The sequence below is a fragment of the Macrosteles quadrilineatus genome, unplaced genomic scaffold (genome assembly GCF_028750875.1).
Source record: "Macrosteles quadrilineatus isolate MER2022 unplaced genomic scaffold, UCM_ALF_1.0 Scaffold_4__1_contigs__length_99947679, whole genome shotgun sequence".
In the NCBI taxonomy this organism is placed as follows: Eukaryota; Metazoa; Arthropoda; class Insecta; order Hemiptera; family Cicadellidae; genus Macrosteles; species Macrosteles quadrilineatus.
In genome coordinates, this window is record NW_026542597.1 from 90,455,103 (window position 1) to 90,474,750 (window position 19,648).

At 32.7% G+C, this 19,648-nt stretch overlaps 1 protein-coding gene across 2 annotated transcripts in view; it reads right to left on the bottom strand.

Moving 5' to 3' along the window:
- LOC128991581 (alpha-mannosidase 2) overlaps window positions 1-19,648 on the bottom strand; it is a 221,121-nt gene that overhangs the window by 37,405 nt on the left and 164,068 nt on the right. The window contains exon 1 of one of the 2 annotated variants that reach the window (XM_054414596.1): window positions 13,106-13,147. The exons of the other annotated variant lie outside the window; for it this stretch is intronic. The gene's annotated coding sequence lies outside the window, so the exon portion shown is untranslated. Of the gene's footprint in view, window positions 1-13,105; window positions 13,148-19,648 lie in introns of those variants that run through there. 2 annotated transcript variants of the gene reach the window in all.

Here is a 19,648-nt window from a genome sequence, read left to right on the forward strand (position 1 = left end):
GGTGAATTGCGTTTAATAGTTTTGGCACACTTCTTGAAAAAGTGAATAATAAATACAGTTAGGTTATCTTTATATTCCGATGTGTGAACTCAACTATTTGAAGGTAAAATTTCTACACTATTCTCTTTACATAGTAAGACTATAAATATGATTCGAAAAAAAATACGTTCAAGTGGTTATAATGATGGATAACATTTGTTGCTAATAAATAACTTACAGTGTGTAAAATAATTATAACAAAAATCATATTCTCAGTTACCATTGCAAGTTTTATTCAAGTTAGATGTCTTGTCCAGATAACTAACGTATTCAAAATTGTAAATTTTAATAATTTACAAAAGGTTTTTAAAAGAGAACAATTTTAAAATTTTTTTTAAAATAACTTTTTAGTTAGCCTACTTTAAAAAAATAAATATTAAAAAACTGTCGCTTTTCTAAAATAAGTTATCAAAACTGATATATTTATCACAAAAACTCATATCAATTTAAAATTTGTCAAGTTCAAAAGAATAAAATGACAAACTCATATGGTAATGCTATTTAAAACAAAAAGTGTAAATAATCTGTCAGTGGATGCTGTTTATATTTGGTAAAACATCACACAATTATGCAACATAACGCAAGTTTAAACCTTCCCTAACAAAGAGGGTTACGTATCTTTGCAAAGGTGAAGGTAAAATAATCAGACACAAGAGACAAGATCGCCCCGGGCAGGACCACTTGAGCCACTTTACATACAACTGACAACTCGGACAACTGAGTCTGTTCTCTGTAGCTTTCACTTTGTACCCTTCATTTGACCCAACTTTATATCATTTTATATTGGACTATTTTTAGACATTTTCATCAGTGAAGACAGATATGCAATTTAATTTTGTAAATGGTAGTGAGAGGCCTAAATCATGTACACTAGTATTTGTGTTTGTTGATACAAGTTGAGTGGTTGTAATAAATAAAAATTAGAAGGTCACTAGTTCAATCCTGATAATAAGTATTTCTAATGTTTCGAAAACGTATCGATCTGTCCTATACGTAAACGGTTCTTGCGAAAATTATGATTTTAGTGAGAAAGCTACACAAAACATATTGACTTACATATGAATTCTTTACTCAAATACACCTTAGTTCAAATAAGGGTTAAGATACGCCCACAAATACTAGAACGGAAACGGTATGGATCATAAACATAAACAAACAACGTCACTGGCCACAATCTTATACTAGTATGAATTTCATAAATAAATAAGCAAATAAAAGGGCTATGTGTCTTTGCAAAGGCGAGGTGAAGATGTTCGAAAAACTACACTGCAAATAATAATACAATTTTAACTGGACAGGTAAGTTACATTTTATTTTAACATTTCCCAAAACATAAAATTACACCCTAAAACGTCACCGACCCTATAAAAAGTGACCGTGACATTTTCTAAGACGTTGCAAAGCTGAAAATAAATCTCTACCTCTTCCCGGTCTAATCCCGGCCTAATCCCGGTGTTTTATCCACAACATAAATCGACCCATACAGGAACTACAATTTTCTTGAACCATAGGTTCGAACATAGACAAACCAACACAAGTAGGCTTATCATCCCATTATACATTTTGAAGCTCGTTTATCGTGTTTAGTTCATGTCCGGAATTTAGTTTCTATTATTTTAAGGTTGATTTCATGATTGTGCTTTACTGTTTGGTTATATTACTAGGAAACAAGTTTTTTTAAATGAATAGATCGTTTAATTTGGTCAAACTAGATTTTAAATGATTGAAATAACAAGAAACAAGTTTTAAACAACACACGACTTCTACATGGAACCGGACAGAGCTAATAATAAAATTGACTTCAAATGGCTACGGATGAGAAATCTAACTCTAAATTTAGCTGATTTGAAAATCTAAATCTTGATTGGAAATGTCCATACAAGTGGGTGAATATTAAAAGTAACCAGATGGTTTAATTTATTATTGAATTAAACACAGTAAGATAGTAACACCATAAATTAGATTATTAATTTTCACAATTATTGGTGTAACGTAAACAGCCTAGATAGTTTACAGGGTTGTTTGACATTTTGCAACACCAGATTACGCAGTTTGCATAACAAGACTATTGTTGATAACAATGTCACGGGGAGCCGTAGCAATGCGGAGACTAATCCCTCACACACGAGGCGAAACAGGTGACCACACAAATCTGGCTAACTTGTCTACTAACTTGTTTTTGACTACTGAAATCTGGTGTAAAATGTACGAGAAAAACAAGAACAATTATGCAACAATGCGATGAAATAAATATATTGGTTGTTATATGGGAGAGTTAAATACAGTAAACATTTTTTACCATAAACGTTAACATTTTTTACTTTGAGTTTTGGGTCCTAAAAAAGTTGCTTTCGAAGTGATGTATGTGTACAGAGCTATAGAATACATGTGGTCTGATTGCAATGGAATTTGGTATGTGGGTACTAATTTATCTAAAGAGTTTTTTGGAAGTTTTTGATTTGTAATGGCGATTTTCCCTATATAAACCCGTAAAACGATAGAAAAAAGGAGTTTTACAAAAACGGTAAACAGTTTGAATAACATTAAAGTGATATGGTCCTTTTAACTTGAAACATGGAAAATGGCTGTGAACAATGAAAAATCAACGTCAACATCTAGGTTATCTAAACTATTTTACTAAAACTAACTAACTGCCAAATTTAAAAAGCAACACTACAATGTCAGTGAATTTATAATTAATTCGTCAAACAAATGAATTAAAATGTAACTGTAATGTCCAGTTGTACAAGAAAGCACAATTAATTTATTATAAGTAAATATTATGTCGACACTCTGATTTTTGTAATACAAAAATATACCGTATTTATGTATAATATGGATAGTAAAACCTTCAGTGTCCAATATATAATATATTGGATATAATATAATCCAATATAATAGTCAATGGTAAAAGAACTAAGAACAACGGAACAGATTAATTATACATATTTATGGCAACAATTTTCAACTGTGGCACAGATAATAACGTTTCGTAAAAAAGCTACAAAACGAAATATAGCGAAATCTTCGATAAAATCGACGTAATAACCCTTTTATCGCGTAATCATCGACCTAGAAACCCTTGGAGAACTTAACTGCGTTCCAATCTGCAATGAAATAGCATCTTAACTCAGAGAATAAAAAAGCTTCTCATAAGTTTTGTGATTTTTGGTAAGGAAATATACTTTTAAGTCAAGATACTAAAAATATAACAATAAAACGTCACACAATGTTTAGTTACATTCTGCACATTAGAAAACAATTGTATTACGACCTGTTGACCTATAAGAATTTATGACTAAAAATATACAATGAAAATGTGTGTTGTATTTTTAGCCTTTGCATGGTAATACATTACAGCACTACAATTCCAAATTAATAAAGGTTAATTAAATTTGACAAACAGCCGATACACATAGAACCATGATAGAATACATATTGAGCTTCAATAGTTGGGAAAATACAGCTTTAGTAATAGTTTGTAGAATTAATGTTAAACTATTTGTAAACAGTAATTTTTAATCGTTAAGATGCACTTTAATAAGACGAACGTTTAACTTAAACATGTATAAATTAAAATACATTGAAAATGCCACTAGAAATTACAGAACCGTATGATAAACCCTGAAAGGTGTTTTGGTAGAGGAAAAGGGGGAGGGTCTTCACCTGATAAGGGGGGGGGCTCTTAAATATTCATTGATGTAATGAAACTGTCAAAAGAGATCACGTTGGTGCGGTACACGAACTTCGCGGTCACAGGGAGAATTAAGGTTAGGGTTAGCGTATATTTACCCCAGAGGTAAGGTATAAACACATATATCCTAATTTGTAAACCTATGAAGTGAAAAAGGTTGTACAACATACTTAATTAAAAAAAAATAAACCGAGAGTGGTTTATTTTGTTTAAATTCAGGCAATCACTTTTTATGTATTTTTTTTTATCTCTTTTAACACTCAAATTAATTTAGAATGCCAACTTAATTTATTTAAAAAATACTTCACTTATGTTATTCTTCAACAGTTTTCTTGTGAATTTAAGGCTACACGGTTCGTAAATTATAAAGTACAAATGTGCAACCCACAGACAGAAGGTTTTACACAACCCAAATTACAACTACCAAGATTACACTGTTTAGGGACAAAACAAGCTAATATTTTGGCAGCCCTGCTCCCCATATTCATTTCCAATTCATGTATATGTGTTTTAGCAGTGTTTTAGAACAGTTCAGCGATTGTGATAATATTTTATGTTGAACACCTGTTTCCTCACACATATTTCCCCCCAAAAAAAGAACTCATTGCGGTGGTCGTAGTCGTTTTCTTAGTTGTATATCGTCACTGTTAATATTGTGGTTATATTGTGAACATGTGTTTTGGTACAATTATTTCCCAGTCAAACAAAGTGACACGACAAAGTGGCCATTGTGGTGTCTGTGGTGACTGCGGTGTCACCTGCGTTGTTGCGGTGTCACCATCAATATTGTGGTGACGTCATATGCCGGTTTTTGAATGACGTGTGTCTGTCTCGGTCCCGCATGCGGTTTAAAGGGAAATGGGGTGTGACGAGTGATTTGCCACATGGTATAAAAATGAAACATTGAGCATTTGCTGGACCTTTAGGGGTTCTTTCTAATGTGGTGAATTGCGTTTAATAGTTTTGGCACACTTCTTGAAAAAGTGAATAATAAATACAGTTAGGTTATCTTTATATTCCGATGTGTGAACTCAACTATTTGAAGGTAAAATTTCTACACTATTCTCTTTACATAGTAAGACTATAAATATGATTCGAAAAAAAAATACGTTCAAGTGGTTATAATGATGGATAACATTTGTTGCTAATAAATAACTTACAGTGTGTAAAATAATTATAACAAAAATCATATTCTCAGTTACCATTGCAAGTTTTATTCAAGTTAGATGTCTTGTCCAGATAACTAACGTATTCAAAATTGTAAATTTTAATAATTTACAAAAGGTTTTTAAAAGAGAACAATTTTAAAATTTTTTTTAAAATAACTTTTTAGTTAGCCTACTTTAAAAAAATAAATATTAAAAAACTGTCGCTTTTCTAAAATAAGTTATCAAAACTGATATATTTATCACAAAAACTCATATCAATTTAAAATTTGTCAAGTTCAAAAGAATAAAATGACAAACTCATATGGTAATGCTATTTAAAACAAAAAGTGTAAATAATCTGTCAGTGGATGCTGTTTATATTTGGTAAAACATCACACAATTATGCAACATAACGCAAGTTTAAACCTTCCCTAACAAAGAGGGTTACGTATCTTTGCAAAGGTGAAGGTAAAATAATCAGACACAAGAGACAAGATCGCCCCGGGCAGGACCACTTGAGCCACTTTACATACAACTGACAACTCGGACAACTGAGTCTGTTCTCTGTAGCTTTCACTTTGTACCCTTCATTTGACCCAACTTTATATCATTTTATATTGGACTATTTTTAGACATTTTCATCAGTGAAGACAGATATGCAATTTAATTTTGTAAATGGTAGTGAGAGGCCTAAATCATGTACACTAGTATTTGTGTTTGTTGATACAAGTTGAGTGGTTGTAATAAATAAAAATTAGAAGGTCACTAGTTCAATCCTGATAATAAGTATTTCTAATGTTTCGAAAACGTATCGATCTGTCCTATACGTAAACGGTTCTTGCGAAAATTATGATTTTAGTGAGAAAGCTACACAAAACATATTGACTTACATATGAATTCTTTACTCAAATACACCTTAGTTCAAATAAGGGTTAAGATACGCCCACAAATACTAGAACGGAAACGGTATGGATCATAAACATAAACAAACAACGTCACTGGCCACAATCTTATACTAGTATGAATTTCATAAATAAATAAGCAAATAAAAGGGCTATGTGTCTTTGCAAAGGCGAGGTGAAGATGTTCGAAAAACTACACTGCAAATAATAATACAATTTTAACTGGACAGGTAAGTTACATTTTATTTTAACATTTCCCAAAACATAAAATTACACCCTAAAACGTCACCGACCCTATAAAAAGTGACCGTGACATTTTCTAAGACGTTGCAAAGCTGAAAATAAATCTCCACCTCTGGCTGCAAATCCTCAGAGGCGAGTTTAATGTGAGTTGTATCCTGAGCCAACTATTTCTCGCGTAAAACTCTGAATTGGGTTTATATTTTAAAACGTTTTTCTCTCCTTTTTATAAATAGCTAATCCTAGAACTGGTCTACGAAGAGACTGCAACCTAGTTAGTGTTACGATTATTAGATCAGAAATGGCATGGACCATAAACATAAACATGTGGAGTCACTGGCCCGAATGTCTATACTGTACTAACAGCTGATTTAAAGTTTTTAGGCAGCTCCATTTAAGTATGAAAGTTTGAAGCCAAGAAAATAGATGAAGTTTAGTACCATCTCACCAGGGTTTACTAGTGTATTGGGTTGGATATTAATTAAAACCAATGCAGTATCATAGCAAACAGCTGATTGATTTATCACTTAACACAGAATATTGTCATTAGTTGGTGACCATCTCAACAGATTGCACCATGTTTTTTGGCTTCAAATTTTTACATTACATGGGAAGTCTAAGTCAATGGTATTAATAAAACTAGCTGTTAACCAACGGGCTTCACCCCGTTTGACTTCATAAGTATTAATAAAATCGATTGGTTAAGTTAAGCTGAAATAAACAAAACAGACTACAGTAATACAAACAATAATCACACCTGATTTTAATAAGGTAATAAATTGAAAGAGTAACAAACAAATAAGTACAGCTGAGATATTTTTAACATTAGGTATATAAAAAGTTCCCTTGAGAAATGAATTACGACCTAAAAGGGTAATTTATTGAAATAATGGATAGTTTTGCGCAAGGTTTCTCGTCATGACGAACATTCTAAGTATATGGTTTATGGGGGTTTGGCTTGAAGTTTTCTCAAAAGTTCATGGGTACTTTGGGATTTATGTGGATTTGTTTTTGGGTCAGTGACGTAATTTGTTTATATTTGTGATCAATACAGCGTCTGTCCTAAGATATCTGGTTGGTGTGTCCATATTATTTTTCTGGAGGTTCTTATTTGAAATAAGTGATGTATTACTTTATTTAAAATATTATTTAACAATATACTTTGTGAGAGGCGATCTTTTCTACGTATTTTAAGTTGAAAACTAATTCAGGGCAAGAATAGAATGGAGTAGTGTAGTTTTGTTATTGACTATTATCAGTTATTTCTTTAGCAAGGACCATTTATTAAAACAAAATCATACAGAACGCAAGATGTGTTTCTAGTCTGTTGATTAACGTTTCCAACTATGATGCGAAAGTAACGGGTTCAATCACCGTTCTAATGCTCCGAATTGTAAGTGTTTTGGACGACTTTTTCTTCAAAAATTTTATTGGAAAAAAGCATGAAAAGTCAAGTTTTGCACGATTAAAAATGTTATTGATTTTTAAAAATCAAAATCGTCATAGCACTTTGAATATTAAAATAATTTTATATTTAGATATATAAACGTTTTAGAAGTCCAAAGCACCGATGTGGTCAACCCGATGGTTGTTACAGAGAGGTGTAATGGCCAAAGGGAGTAAAAGAGAAGGGAGGAAGGGATGAGTTACCTGATAAGGGTGACTTAATTATTCATTGCCTTGATGAAACTGTCAAAAAGATCACTTCACTCCACCAGACTCTGCGGTCAAAAAAGTTTAAAACTTTTGTAGAATACATCTTTTTATCAAATATTGCAGATAATATTTATATATATAAATACTTTATATTCCCAAAATGTTGAATATTTCCAAACGTTTGATTTTTAAGGCAAAATTCCTCACTATGTGTGTGACACAGTTTTACTTCAATATAATAAACTATTAACGTCATGACAAGAAATAGTACAAAAGTAATGTGATACTGTAGAAAAGTAGAACAGAAATAATGATACACCATGTTACTACAGAAGATGTATTTACTGGGTTTTCCTCAATTCATGTGAACAATCACACGGCATATCCAACAAGGTAAGACCTATGGTTGTAACAGAGCCAAACACGTAATTGAAGGGAGGTTCTCCAACCTGATACGTTTCATACTTTGTCTCTGCTTCTCTTGTTTTTTTTTATATTTTTGTCTTTGTTTTTTTTTATGAAGGGTGAGTTTTTTAGTGTAGCAAATTTTTAAAACTGAATAAAACTATAAAAAATAACTTGTTTATGATATCTGCCATATGGGCTCCATTGCAATCCCGTAGAAAGCACTATATAGCAGTTCAAATTTCAAACACCCTTTCCAGCAGCTGATTCTGTCAATAACTCGACTAATGTTGACTTCCCAGTCCACAACCGATTCACCAAAGTTTGAATACCTGATTCTGATGAACAATTAGGTTCGTAGATTGAACGAAGTGTACGGTTGCCCGAACTGAACTACGGGTTTCAAAATAAATTTGCATCTTTCATGGTCAGCCTACAATGGAAACAGAATAAGCACTAAACAGAATATTTAAATGTCATAAGATTGTAAACAAATCAGCTGTTTTATTTTAATTTGATTGTTGTGTTTAGCAATGATACTAACTTAAAAACCACACAACTAAAAACATCACCCTTTAAAAGTATACATTTATCCTAGTTTTCTTAACATTAATATACAAATCAGAATATAACATTCTGACATGCAACAAGATTATACGTTACCGCCTCTTTTTCAAACTATTATTTGAGTTGATGTAAAATCACCAACACAAAAACATCTACAGCTTAGCTTAGGTTGATATGAATTCGGATTTAGAAGGTCAATGAGCTTCAGGGAGCAACAACAAAAGTGAAATCATGATATCCCTTCTGCTGCTTTGTCAACCATCCACTGTAAACTCTCCACCCTCCATGACATCCAGATCATTTATCTTGGCTTCAGACATCGCGACCCTCCACCTACATTACTCCATGCATAGAGTAATGTATATACACGTGCGTATATACTCAGTGCTAAACGTCAGCAGTATACAGGTAATCTTACTAATATTATAAATGTGATAGTTTGTGTGTTTGTTTGTTTGTGTGTTTGAAGTTCAATCACGCATAAACAACTAGATTGATTGGGCTGAAATTTGGCATGATGATAGCTCACATTCCCGATTAACATATAGGCATATTCTTATCTCAAAAATCCTTTTGGGCTCCACCCCAGTGGCTCTGTAATTCCCCATGTTAACCTTATGAGTATTCATATTTAAAGGGAATTAAAGAATTTAGTCAGCTGTTTCAACTAAAAAAGTTGGTTCTATGATATGGAAAAGCATAAAAAAGTTATAAGATTTACCAACAGGGTGCAGCACTATATTTTTTTGCATTTATGAAAACAGCTAATTTGAACTAATAAAGCAACAACAAAAAACTGTGATTCGCAATGAGAACTGTCAAAGTAGGATTGTTTACAGTTACGTTTATGTTTTTCATTTCAGGAATAATTTGTGATATTTTGATTGTTCATTAATTGTTGTTAATTCGAATTGTTGATAATTTATTTTTCTCTATTGTTTGGGTGAAGTGGTAGAACATTATGACTATGGTAGATGTGTAATACTATAGAATACTGTAAATTTAAAAAAAGCTTCTTTTATCAAACTGTGTCTTCCCTTATTGCAAACGCAAAGCTTGAGTATAACAGCAATAATCATTTTATACTTATTTTCCAACCCCGTACGAAGGACGGGTACTCTGCTAGTTCGATAATATACGCAAACAAAGAAACTAATCGCTTTTAGTTAGATTTAAAACAATATAGTCATACATTGGTTACTATATAATAATGATAAAAAAAACATACATCTATAGAAACAAAAAGAGTGAGAGTATTTGACTTCCAAAAATTATCATAAATCTATCATAAATTAGGTATCTAAGGGCATATAATATACTGCGTACGAAAATGTAGATGGACTAAAGAATCTGCCTTGCGTGCTTACGTATTTTGATCAATTTGAAATAGCAACCATGAATATGTTTCCTACAGGAAACCAGGACGAATTGTACTTAACTTTCACAGGCATCGCAGCTACTAAACGATTAGAGAAAAAAATCGGATATATAGGTTTACTTGGAACAGTAATATATATTTTAAGAGAATCTTTTAAATGGAATTAGTTGATTTTGATACTCATCAGCAACCATTTATTGACTAAACTGTTTAATCGTTGTAGGCTACGACTTAAACATTAGTGTTGTAGGCGCGGTTTCATAATTTCCTTGGTGTTAAAATTAAGTAGGCGTATGTAGAAAAATTGTTTTTTCATATCTACGAAAAAATGCACTAAAACACATCTTTAACAAATCATATTTTTAAAATACCACTTTTTGATAGTCTAATATTTACCCTAAATAAATTCCAATTTAGAACATTGAGGAATGACGAATTGACCCAGTTAAGTAATTGAGTCGTCTCATTTAGAGCGTTTGGGAATTTAATTACCAGAAGACGCAGTTGCGGCGCAAACCACTCCAGGAATACAAATGAGACGCAAGACGAGTTAACGTTAACATGGGAATAACTTGGGAATAACACGGGAATAACTTCTACCTTCGAAATGGAATAACACTCGGCAGCAGAAGCTGGGAATATAATAAGAGAGCGAACATTCACTTCTGATATTTCCCCGCAACGTGTCGTATCTTTGAAGAATCGTTGGAATGTATTAAGGAAATTGGTTTTGTATTTTTACATTTACAGTTGAATGTGCAGGGTTTTCATGAGGAATTCGGATCGATTCTTCTCAGCTTCGGAAAATGTACGATTAAATTTTATATTTATGTTGTATGCTTGGTGGTGAGACATAAATTAAGGTATATATCAGTGGTTATAGGCACAAAATCAGAAGGGCAAAAGTTCGACTATAGGAACACCGTAAGCTGCACTTGATAGTCCAGATTTTAATATTTCAATAACACAAGAAACAGCTGGTCTTAGTCAGTAACGAAGGCATAAAAGACATTCCACTTCATACTACTTTCATTCTTCATTATGATTGTGCCTTTAATATTCCGAGTCGCGTCTTTATCTCAAATAAAAAGTAATAGTACGGTAATATGTTATTGGTGCGTTTCTAAACAAGAGTTGCTTGCTTTAATTGTAGCTTGTCCTCTTTTGTGCTACACAAAATTGAATGTAGGTCAAAGTCAGAAGTTCAAGGTGCTGAGCATATCCTTAATGTTGGAGTAGGACTTTGTAAAAATGATCACAAGTCATGAATTTCATACCTTTAGAAGGAGAACCGAATAATAGTATATTTGTTTATTAATTGAAATCTCATAGTTGCAAGTCAAACTGTTGTTAAATTTAACTCATACATAGAATAGATTTGTTACACATCGAACCAAGTTAAAAATTTACAAACACACGATTGGCTACATGATTGTGTCGGTGGAGTATTTTTGTTCTTTAGACTCAGACGTACGTCTTCTCTGTAATATCATAATATACATACTATCGAAGATTTACATATGCATATAATACACATGGTTTCGTTAAATGTTCATGTTGAGTTAACTTTCTTTTTCTATTTTATACCGTGGAAAGGTAATGGAATTAAAATAGGTTAAATCAATCGCTACTAGACTATTTCATCTGGAGAATATATTACTTTCTTTGTTTCTTAGATAAACTCGGTCAACTGATAGCTGGGCACTAACAGATTGACGCACTTTAAAATGTATATTTATGTATATGAAAAATAAATTGGCCACGAACAAAAACGTTTTCATACTATTCTCAATGAGTTTACGTATATTTTTAATGGTTTCCTTGTGTTTTCACATTCAACTAAATTCCTTCTGAACAAACAATAAATGATTGGATATGCCAGCGCCATAAGCAATATCGTTACTTCAATATTGTCCTTGAAAATAAAACTCACTAGATACATTTGCCCCTAGTGACTTTGAACATTGACCTACTTTGACACACTAATTAAAATTGTAAACGGTTTCGTAACGTTTAGAGATTAAATATATATTCTAAACAATACCGGATAAGTACACCAGAAACGATTTGTAATATATATTTTCCTAACTAATTAATTAATAATTGTCCATGTTTTTACTGATTTAACCATACATACACCAACTAGAGGTAACATTAAAATTATTAAAATTATTAAATGTAAAAAGGTGTCATGTTTTAAACTAAAATAAACTCATTACTGAAAAAAAAACTATACGAAACGTTATCAACCATTGGTTCTTTTAGTATAAGGCATTGTATACAAAGAATTATTTTCTCAATGATTTCAATCATTCTCAAACTCTACCTGTACACCATACGTAGGCATATTAAAATTAAAATTTAAAACTGTACATAACCTACATTTAACACTTAAAAACCTTTCAAAATAAACAATTTTTCTTGACGAAAAATACGAATAAAGTTGTATACAACTCAATTTACGAAAGTCACATCGAAACACTCTGCATGTAAGTAACGTTAACACGATATTTATATGAACTTACATACATAAATAAGTTGGCCACGTTTTAGAACTAACCAAAATTTGTCCATCAGACAAAATATATACCCTCCGGAATACAACTCCAATTTTAATCCAGAAATTTAGTCCAGAAAATACAATATTCCGAATATTTTCACTATATTAACCAAAACTCCATGTATAGGTTACATTAGACACACTTTTAACATATGAAAATGCATGTGTCACGATGAAAAAAATACAAACATCTTTATTTATAAGTTTTGGGAATTCAACTCGGCTTTTACCTTAAAAATACATAATCCCAATACTTCCACGATTTCATCCAAACAATGTTACCTAACAATACCAGCATAGGTAGGTAACGTTACATATAACATTGTTTTAAAATGAAAAATACATTTGTCACGATTTCAAACCGAACTAAATCTTCCATCGAAGAAAAATTCAAGTACAGCCAACCCCTTTCACAATGCTTATTCCCAATAAGTCCACCTATTCAATAACCTTACCTAGTCAAAATCAAAACACTCAATAAGTGCGAGAACCAACCCCTAAACACAAACCACATACCTCATATGGTATCCAACACTTCACACACAGCACTCGCGAAGCACTGACTAAGGGTGGCAGTCATCACAGAGGGTAGGTGGCGCGTGCGCCCCGCGCAAATCGATCCAACCGCGCCACTTCCACCAATATATTTGCTAAACACGGATCCGCATTCAATCCGGTCCATTTATTGATGCATTCAAACCCGAGAAAACCCACTTGCGAGATGGGGCTTTTTGTTCCGATGGCGTATATTGAGATACGCGACGATACAAGTTGCATTTCAAGTCGGAAGTGATTGTCAATTCGGGTTTCGATAACAGTATTTGATTCTCGTCAGTGTGTCGTGGTTGAGAATCATACATAATACTCCATTACAGATACGTTGTTGGAATTGAAAGTAGATTTATACTTTTAATTTTTTCAAAGCTAAAGACTCTTATGCTACTCCAACCAAGGGACAGGTTTCAGACTTTTCTCTGCGTCATTTGTTGATGTATTTTCTATTTAGGATTTTATCAAAGTAATACTTATTCTTATACCCCAAATACTTGTTTATCAAAAAGGATTTAATCTTCTGATATGCGACAAGATTATACGTTACAGTCTCGTTTCCAAACTGTTACTTTTGTTAGATAATGTAAAATCACAAACATAAAAACATGTAATACAGCTTAGCACACCAGTTGATATGATTTTTGGTACTTTCTTGTTAAAGGGAACATTCATTATTATCGCTGATTTTTTCGATGTATAAATTCCATTATTTTTTCTTTACAATTCATATTTTTTCTGTTTTAGAACGTATTTAAATTACAAATTTACAACTGATCTTGTTTAAGTAAAAATAATACATGTATGGATTAGGAAATGGAACTGTTCTAAACTGACATAACATAACAAAGAAACTTGCCGTACCATTTCAATTTTTTTGGATAACAGAAATTAAATGTGGGAAATATCAAACGGAATTTTGAAATGTTACAGTCCAGGTTTTGTTAGTTAACTTAGGTTAGTTTAGAACAGTTTAATTTTAATATATATTTTTTATCGTTTCTTGATACCAAAAATTATTGATCGTAGTCGTCAGCTAATATGTTGCAATTTTTTAATATCGATACATCGGATCGAAAAATAAAATTTCGATGTATCGAGAAAAACATCGATAATAATGAATTTAGAAGGTCAAGTAGTTTTGCAGGAGCAACAAAAGTGAAATCATGATATCCCTACTGCTCCTTTGTCAACCATCCACTATTCTAACACTTGTAGGCCTATACATGAGAATGAGCCCGTATATTTAGTACTAAAGTTAAAGACGCTTATCAACGAGGTGACTTTACCAAATTGCCAATTTTTACTTAAAACTATACAGTGTCAAACTATAAACAAAATTAAAATAATGAAATATAGTTTTAGAGTAACATTCAAAACAAAGTAAAAAATCTTCAGTAAAGTTCTCGTTCAGTTTTAAAAGGCAAAACCTGCTTTGGCATGAGCTTCACGTTGGTAACACACACTCATAACATTTGTCCCTTTCAACAGTACAACAAGTCATAGTTCGATAAAATGTTTCTAATCTTACTCTTTCAGCGACGCAGTCTGTGGTACGTATTTTTTGGCTGAATATGAATTCAAGAGTGTAGAACGGAGTGAAAGAATCTGTGAAGCTTTGATACTGACTAAGATCAGCTGTTTCGTTAGCCAGGACCATATGCCAGCCTGCTGAACAAAACCATCAAAAAGCTACTGCATTTTCACAGGATCGAACCAACCAACTTCTGATTGTAAGGCGAGCTCGAACCAGATACTCAGCTTATTGACATTATAAGTTGCAATCAAACTCAAAGCTAATCACAACTTTCGCTCTCAAAACCACACATTTTACACATAAAACGATCACAGCTGATAAAGCCAGGAGGTACAGTTGGCTAGAAAGTTGCCGGTTAGTTGGGGCAAGTTGAAAAACCCATTACAGCACGGCAACTGTTGGGTTCGACTGTGTTTTATCTGAAAAGTTGAAAACGTTTGCTGTGGATGCGGTTCGCGCAATGTGTTTTGTGTTGTGGAAAAACGATAAGAGACTCGGTTTCGTCATTACATTTCATTGATACCACATGTTGATTCAGCTTTAAATAAAACTTATTTGATAAAAAAAATATTTGCAAAATATAAAACTAGACTAATACTAACCACTTAATTTTCGACAAAAATTACAATACATAGGATAAATCTGACTCTTTTGAGAAAATATTTGAGTGGAAATCCAACCAGGAAACTGGAAATTCATAGTCTGCAGGTTTGCTGAAGCGGGGGTAATTTGTGAGATTCAGGTTAACGGAAAGATTAGAACCTGCTGTGCTGAAATGTTACACCAATGTGTGTTACAATTAATGTGTGATTACTGTATATCGTATGACCAACGTATACGCATATTTATTTTCTAAAAAAAAAAAAAAAAAAAATACCCATGTCTTCGTAGAAAACTTTAAGTTTTCGCTATAAATATTGATTTATTGTTATAGCAACTGCAAGAAAACCGATAATGTTTTGTGTCTTTACTTATGTATGTGCAATGTTAATGTAGGTTTGCACATTTACTTAGTTTATATTTGGATGACGTTTTTAATCTTATCCTGCCACAAATCTGACAAAATTAATTCAAGGGTGGATTTTTATAACTATGTGGTACTCTACTACTATGGTAGTCTCAATAATAGTTATGGTGCATAACTGATGTTTGAAGTATATACAGCAACTATAGATAGGGTAAAATGATATTTGGTATATTGGTGGTCAATACCATTCGTAAACAATACTAAGTCCAATTTACTTGAAATATCTCCTATTCAAGCCAAAACCAGCTATATAGCTTTTAATAAGAAACCTCTGAGGCAATATTCACATACAAATAAATACAGACTTTTTAAAAATCGCGATTCAACGTTGGATATCCCTGGCGCATATTACTGGTTTCAACCCAAAGCCCGCCCTAAGTCAACATAGGGTCTTCCATATTGATGGAAAACCTCCGTATATAGAGTGAAAATATTAAAAGAGAGTGACACCACATAGCTTTAAAATATTTTGCGCTGATATATTTCCTAATAAAACAAGATATTAGGGTTTAAGGGTTAGATGGTATAGTACAGTAACATTTTACATCGTTATTCGATTCTACTTTATAGTTTTAAATGTATACGTCTTAGTAATATATATATATATATATATATATATATATATGCTAAATGGTTTATGTTACTATAGTAGTGTACTACCGAAGTAGGATCACTTGACGAAGCCAGGTAACATAAACCATTTAGCTTAAATTTAGTGATCCAGAGGCTACCTCACCATGAAAATATATATATGTTTTATCAATGTTTAATTTAATTGCATTCAGCAGTTCAATAACTCACAAATAATAGTAAATTCTACATATATAAGGACAAAGAGAGAATAATAAATATGTAACTATAAAAATAATTTAGACATTTATTTAACAATTCTTTCACTTGGAAACTACTCTAACTTGTATTCAATTAGACAATTTTATAGATTAAATGGAAACAAAATGCAAATTAAAATTATAAATTACAGTAACGTTTTTATAAAATAAAAGTTACTCGATAAACATTCAATTTTGAATTTAGTAGTAGCATCAGCCTGGAAATTAGCGTTACAATTGGCGGGAAGTTTTACAAAGAAACTAATTAAAGATTCAAAGTTTAAGATAAAATTCCAACCCCACGCCAATTTGAAATTCAATTAGGAACTATTTGCCTCCTCCATCTAATCAATCAAAGTTTTCAAATTCTAGGAACGACTCGAAGAACAATGCATTCCCTTAAGTACAGGGGTGTAAAGTTGTGGCGATGTAGGTTTTCAATGTGGAGAATTTTTCATCTATAAGTATTCCAAAAAGTAAAACAACCTTTTGGTATACCTTATAATATAACAGAATACATGTCATTTTTATAGGGTTAAGGTTATTCTAAATCGAGCAAGAAAATACTCGTCTGTAATGATATATGTTTTCATTTACGGCTATAACGCATAGAACAGAGATATCATTGGGTAATTATAGTAATTGCTAAAGTGTTAATTCGAAATTTGTAAACATACGATCATAACAAAAACGTCAAAATCGTAAATGCCTAAATAGACTACTAAATAGAGTCATAGTTTAACTTGTGTTAACACGTTTAACTACAAGATGATAATTATGGACTATGTTAGAGCGATGGAATGTGATCATTACAATGATGTAGTCAAGACAGCAACAGACGTGTAGTTCGACAAAAAGCGATGTACGACATGACTTGAGTCAAGTGTAACTTGTGTTAACACGTTTTAACTACAGGATGATAATTATAGACTATGTTAGAGCGATGGAATGTGATCATTACAATGATGTAGTCAAGACAGCAACAGACGTGTAGTTCGACAAAAAGCGATGTAGGACATGACTTGAGTCAGGTTTAACTTGTGTTAACACGTTTTAACTACAAGATGATAATTACAGACTATGTTAGAGCGATTGAATGTGATTATTACAATGATGTAGTGAAGACAGCAACAGACGTGTAAGTCGACAAGAAGCGATGTACGACATGACTTGAGTCAAGTTTAACTTGTGTTAACACGTTTTATCTACAGGATGATAATTATAGACTATGTTAGAGCGATGGAATGTGATCATTACAATGATGTAGTCAAGACAGCAACAGACGTGTAGTTCAACAAGAAGCGATGTACGACATGACTTGAGTCAAGTTTAACTTGAGTTAACACGTTTTAACTACAGGATGATAATTATAGACTATGTTAGAGCGATGGAATGTGATCATTACAATGATGTAGTCAAGACAGCAACAGACGTGTAGTTCAACAAGAAGCGATGTACGACATGACTTGAGTCAAGTGTAACTTGTGTTAACACGTTTTAACTACAGGATGATAATTATAGACTATGTTAGAGCGATGGAATGTGATCATTACAATGATGTAGTCAAGACAGCAACAGACGTGTAGTTCAACAAGAAGCGATGTACGACATGACTTGAGTCAAGTTTAACTTGTGTTAACACGTTTTATCTACAGGATGATAATTATAGACTATGTTAGAGCGATGGAATGTGATCATTACAATGATGTAGTCAAGACAGCAACAGACGTGTAGTTCAACAAGAAGCGATGTACGACATGACTTGAGTCAAGTGTAACTTGTGTTAACACGTTTTAACTACAGGATGATAATTATAGACTATGTTAGAGCGATGGAATGTGATCATTACAATGATGTAGTCAAGACAGCAACAGACGTGTAGTTCGACAAAAAGCGATGTAGGACATGACTTGAGTCAGGTTTAACTTGTGTTAACACGTTTTAACTACAAGATGATAATTACAGACTATGTTAGAGCGATTGAATGTGATTATTACAATGATGTAGTGAAGACAGCAACAGACGTGTAAGTCGACAAGAAGCGATGTACGACATGACTTGAGTCAAGTTTAACTTGTGTTAACACGTTTTATCTACAGGATGATAATTATAGACTATGTTAGAGCGATGGAATGTGATCATTACAATGATGTAGTCAAGACAGCAACAGACGTGTAGTTCAACAAGAAGCGATGTACGACATGACTTGAGTCAAGTTTAACTTGTGTTAACACGTTTTAACTACAGGATGATAATTATAGACTATGTAGAGCGATGGAATGTGATCATTACAATGATGTAGTCAAGACAGCAACAGACGTGTAGTTCAACAAGAAGCGATGTACGACATGACTTGAGTCAAGTTTAACTTGAGTTAACACGTTTTAACTACAGGATGATAATTATAGACTATGTTAGAGCGATGGAATGTGATCATTACAATGATGTAGTCAAGACAGCAACAGACGTGTAGTTCAACAAGAAGCGATGCACGACATGACTTGAGTCAAGTCTTACTTGTGTTAACAAGTTTCACGCTAAAGGCCGACAGACTTCATTAAAATTACTACGCAAAATATTCCTAAACATTGTAATTTATCTGACGAACAGTATTGAGGTGTAACGAATTGCGGGTGTACCGAAATAATGGTCTACCGAACTGCAGGTGTACCGAATTGCGGGTGTACCGAAATAAGGGTCTACCGAACTGCAGGTGTACCGAATAGCGGGTCTTCCGAAATAAAGGTCTATCGAACTGCAGGTGTACCGAATTGCGGGTGTACCGAAATAAAGGTCTATCGAACTCAGGGTCCACCAAACTACGGGTCTACCGAAATGAAGGTCTATCTAACTAGAAAAAAGGACGATTCGTCAAATGAGAAGAACCTCCTTCACTTAAAGCTATACGACATTTAACTTGTCGTATTTGTTGTATTTAATGTTAATTTCTAACATTTGTAGTATGGGATTTCATTCCCATCAGCATTTAATTATAATTTTGTAGAAACGTGCATATGGAAGTGAACACAGCCACTATATAGCGAACTACAACAAGAATAATGACTATGTTTAACCTAGCTAATCCCTAGCGCATGCATTCGTAGTAGATTATGCAT